The sequence below is a fragment of the Pongo abelii genome, chromosome Y, assembly GCF_028885655.2.
Source record: "Pongo abelii isolate AG06213 chromosome Y, NHGRI_mPonAbe1-v2.0_pri, whole genome shotgun sequence".
Lineage (NCBI taxonomy): Eukaryota > Metazoa > Chordata > Mammalia > Primates > Hominidae > Pongo > Pongo abelii.
Window position 1 is genome coordinate 50,704,124 of NC_072009.2, and position 5,800 is coordinate 50,709,923.

Sequence of the window (5,800 nt, forward strand, 5' to 3'; positions counted from 1 at the left end):
ATAAAAGAGACAAAGACCCAAATAAATAAAATCAGAAATGAAATAGGAGACTACCAGAGAAATATAAAGGATCATTAGAGACTATTCTGAACAACTATACACCAAAAAATTAGAAAACCTAGCAGAAAGAAATAGACAAATTCCTGGACACATAAAACCTACCAAGATTGAACCAGTAAGAAATAGAAAACCTGGGCCGGGCGCGGTGGCTCATGGCTGTAATCCCAGCACTTTGAGAGGCCGAGGTGGGCGGATAATGAGGTCACGAAATCGAGACCATCCTGGCTAACATGGTGAAACCGCATCTCTACTAAAAATACATAAAATTAGCTGGGCATCGTGACAGGTGCCTGTAGTCCCAGCTGCTCAGGAGGCTGAGGCAGGAGAATGGCATGAACCTGGGAGGAGGAGTTTGCAGTGAGCCAAGATCGCACCACTGCACTCCAGCCTGGGTGACAGAGAGAGACTCCGTCTCAAAGAAAGAAATAGAAAACCTGAACAGACCAATTATGAGTAACAAGATTGAATCTGTAATAAACAGCCTCTCATCAAATAACTGAGGAGCTGAGGGCTTCAATGCTGAATTACACCACAAATTTAAATAAATAATAGCAATCCTTCTCAAACCCTTCCAGAAAGTTGAAGAGGAGAGAATTCTTCAAAGTTCATTATTTCAGGTCAGCATTACTCTAATACCAAATCCAGAGAAGGACACAACAAAAAAAAACAAAACTATAGACCAGTATCTCTGATTAACATAAACGCAAAAAACCTCAACCAAATACTAAGAAACTGAAACCAAATACTAAGCACATTAAAAAGATCATTCCCCATGACCTCAAGTGGGATTTATCCCAGAGATGCAAGGGATTCATCCCAATAGAGCAGATATACAAGGGAGAAAGGAAAAAGAATCAAACTTTGTCACCACAGGAAAATACTAAACTGCAATGATAAACAATAAGAAAGAAATCAACAAACGTTATACAAAACAACCAGAAAATAATTAACAAAATGACAGGATATTTCAACATATGCAAGCCACCTTAAATATGATACATCACATTGACAGAGTGAAGAACAAAAACCATTTGATCATCTCAATAGATGCAGAAAATGCATTTGATAAAATTCAACAGGACTTCATGATAAAAACTCTCCACAGGTCAGAGGTAAAAGGAATATATCTGAACACAATAAAGGCCATATATAACAAACCCACAACCAACATCACACTGAACAGGGAAAAATTCAAAGGTTTTCCTCTAACATATGGAACAGACAAAAATATCCACTTTCACAACTTTTATTCAGCATAGTACCAGAAGTTCTAGCCACAGCAATTAGGCAAGGGAAAAAAAAAAAAAAAGAGCATCCAAATTGGAAAGGAAGAAGTCAAATTGTCCCTGTTTGCAGATGACATTATCTTATACACACAAAACCCTTAAAACTCTACCAAAAAACTTTCAGAGGTGATAAATGAATTCTGTAAATTTGCAGTACACAAAATTAATATACAAAACCAGTAGAATTTCTGTGTACCAACAACAAGCCAGCAGGAAAAAATAATCAAGGAAGCGATCCCATTTACAATAGGTACAAAAAATAAAATAAAGTATCTGGGAATAAATTTAACCAATGAGATAAAAACCTCTACAAGGAAAACTATTTAAAAAACTTATGAAATAAATTAAAGATTACACAAAAAAGTAGAAAGACACCCCAACCTCATGTTCACAGGTTGGAAGAATTAATATTGTTAAAATAACCAATTCTGCCAAAAGTGATCTACAGATTTCATGCAATCCCCGTGAAAATACCAAATACTTCTTCATAGAAATTAGAACAAAAAAAAACTCATAAAATTCTATGGAACCACAAAAGACTCCAAGCAGTGAAAGCGATCCTGAGTCAAAAGAATAAAGCTGAAGGCATCACACTAGCAAATTTCAAAATGTACTGCAAAACTGTAGGAGTAACCAAAACAGCATGGCGTGTTGAAGGGATCTCTGCACTCTCATGTTCATTGCAGTACTATTCACAATATCCAAGATTTGGAACCAACCTAAGTATCCATCAACAGATGAATGGATAAAGAAAATGTGGTACATCTACACAATGGAGTACTACTGAGCCATTAAAAAGGATGAGATCCTGTCATTTGCAGCAACATGGATGGAACCGAGGACATTATTTTAAGAGAAATAAACCAGGCACAGAAAGACAAATGTCGTTATTCTCACACATATGTGGGAGCCAAAATAATTGATCTCATGGAGGTAAAGTGTAGAACAGTAGTTAACAGAGCCTATAGAGAGGGAGTGTTGGGGTTGGGGGAGGGGAATTAAGAGAGGTTGTTTACTGGATACAAAAATACAGTTAGAAGGAATAAGTTCTAGTGTTTGACAGCACAGGAGGGTGACTATAGTTAACAATAATTTATTGTGTAGTTCCAAATAGGTAGAAAATGCTCCCCACACAAAGAAATGATAAATGTTTGAGGTGATGGATATCCCAATTACCCTGTTTTGATCACCACACATTGTATGGAAGTATGAAATTGTCAGAGATATCCCATAAATGTGTATAATTATTATGTATTAGTGAAAATATTTCTGTATTTTGATTTGGAGAGTCTGCTATCTATGAGATAGTATAAAAAGCAATGGCCCAGATGTAAAGTCTCAGTTTCTTATTTATCTGAATCCCAGGGTGTGTAAATTTAAGAAAATCACACCTAAAACCTAGACATGTCAAGCACTTCAAAGGAGTTGACGAAGACTGAACAAAATCATATATACGAAGCAGCTCTGAAAACCCTAAAATCCTATACAAATATCAGGGAGTATGCATGTGATAAGAAGAATGGGATATGAAATCCTGCCTGCCACCTCCAGCATTCCATGAAGGAAAAACAGAAATTGTGCTTAGGGAATGCTGGCCTATGTACCATTATTTCACTCATTTGTTAGTGTTCTACTCATTCAAGGCCCTCTCAGAAAAAGGGAACTATTCTAGAAAATATCCTGAAGAGCCTAGCATAATGAGCTCCTTCCTACCACCAAAGAAGATACACAAAAGACTACATTTCAGGACACAGTCATTCACCAAACCATGGCTGCTCTGTACATAGACCACTTGTGAAGTTCTAGTTACTGAAATGTAAAGGCTACAGAAAACTTAGGTGGGTTTGAGTGGGAGGCAGGTGGGTAGATTTGTGGATGGCAAGCTAACCACATTGATGCGTTGCCCAATATAATCTCATCGTAACACTATGAAGTAGATATTAGTATCGTTGTTTTAAAAAGGAGGAAACCAAGACTCAGTGAGAAGCTCATCCAAGCTTACTCAGGAAGTATTTGGGGCTGGGATTTAAAGTTCACTCTTTATTGTGACATTCAAGTACCTAAGTGATCAGAGGCATTTAACAATGTTCGTAGGAGCATAGTTTGTAACAGCAATCAACGAATCAACACAATTTACATTTAAAATTTTAAAATGAAGAATAAAATTCAATTGTCCCCCAGCAAGGGAAATAATAAGCCATAAAATATTCAACTGATACAACTAAAAAGCAGTGAAAATAAATACAACCTCCAAGTCAACACGGATGAGTCTAACAATGTGCCAAAAAAAAAAAAAAAATTCAGTATATGTTCTCTTAAATTTCAAAATCTTGGGAAAAGAAACATTTTATTCAGTTGATGATTAAACCAAAATTCAATTTAGTGGTTTCTTCTTCTTGGGGAGGAAGAGGGTGTGATCAGGGAGGGCACTTTTTTTAATTAATGAAATTTTCTATTTCTCAAGCCAACTTGGGTATTTATTATTCTTTAAATAAATATTTTTATACTTTTGAGTGAATTAAATGTGAAATTTTAAAACACAAAGACACATACAAAAAGAATATGGGTATCAAATGCCTAAGGCTGTCTCTGGAACTTGATCTCAACATATTTTTTGATATTGATTTGTTATTATCATTCTTGCTTAAAGATGTAAAAGGTAGTAGTTAATTCCACAGCAGGAAAAGGAGCAATGTCAGGCCATACTTTTCTAAGAACCATGGGTAATACTATTTGTAAAGTTTGTCAAGTGAGTCAAAGGCATAGTTCTTCACTCCAGGAGGCAAACACAGTGTTTCTGTCCTCACGATATCCACTCTGCCCCCTCCCACTGGAGCCTAGTCCCTCACCCTTGGCTTGCCTGCTCTTGGCCTTGGAACCCAGCTTTGCCTCTGTAGTCACTCCCTCCTGTCACTGATTTCTGGCCACAAGTCTTGATTTTCAAACTTTTTGTTCCATCTATTTCAGCCCACTCATGAATTACTCTTGCCTGTGGACAGACGGCATTCCCAGGCACGGGCTTGGCAGGGAAAGATGAATTCGGTGAATTAAGCCAACGGAATCCTTTCTGAAAGTCATAATTGACCTGACAGGGCCGTTTCTATCCTAAATCCAGGGGTAGCTTGAGATGATATAATGAGAGCTCCACAACTGAGGCCATATTTCTCAAAGTATGTTACACTGGTCAGAATCACCTGGGGCACATGTTAAAAATGCAGATTACTGGGCCCATCCAGAGCATTAGCACAGGAGCATCTGAGAATGGGGCCCAGGACTTGGCCTCTGAAAAACACCCCTTATGATAGCTCTGATGCTCTTTGACTTCCCTGTAAAATTGGTATCTTGAGGAAACCTGCCCTATCAAATATTGAACTGATCTAAACATGGACACAACTTTGGATGGTGAGCATATGGGTTTGTGAAAAACACATCACCAACCAAAATGATGAGCAACAACCAAGTCATGTTCAGGGAAAAAAAAAATAAAAAGTGCAGGTCACACTTTTCTCAATATAGCCATTTTACTGCTTAAACACTGTTCAGATTTTACTCACAATGAAGCTGCTCCAACACTAGGTAGAGGATCAGCATAGGTAAAAACGAAGAGAAAATGTCTTCTGCCTTTTAAATTACCTCTCTCCATTCTTATTGGCCTAGTCAGATTTATGGAGGGTGTGAAGGAGGCGGGAAGAGTCATATCAAAATTTTTAAACAAATGTAGAAGGGCAGAGGGGACATGTCCACTTAAACAGCTGGCCTGGTTGTATCATTATCAACTGCCTTTCTTCTGAAGTTTCATCTAAGATTGAGCCAGAACGGAGTGTGTCTCTATCCATTTTATTTTGGGCAAAGATAATAGATGTGATTAGAACCTTAGTGTATTTTTGCTAGATTTTTCTATAAAAAGATCTGATTGAGGATTATGAAACCTCCAGTTTTCCAAAGTGCTTAAAATGTTATACTATTGCTTCAAATTTATAAGGAGTGTTCATGACCTGAATATCCCAGTCATGCAAGTATTTCTTCTATTGTTAAAGACCTAGTGAACTGGTTGGTATCTTGAAGTTTCATGTGGAAAAAGGCACATTCCTGGCATGCAGCATTAATGAAGGTGCACATAAGATACAAAGCCTTGTCTTGGGAAAACGAACTAGAGACTTTAACTAGAAAACTGTTTCAGATCAGTTAAAAATGTAAAATATAGCGACCATAGAGTTTAATTGTACAGTGGTAGTTTCAACTTCTGTACCAAGAGACAATTTTTTTTTTTGCATTTTCTTGGGATTGGCCCACAGCTACAGCCATATTGGACAGATGTTTTTAACTCTAAATGCAATGTTGAATTACCTATTATTTATTTGCTATGCAGACTGAATATTTTGCATGAGCATTCAAAAACATCTGTTCATAGTTTGAACTTATGTCTATTGTTTTCTACTACAAAATGTACTGTC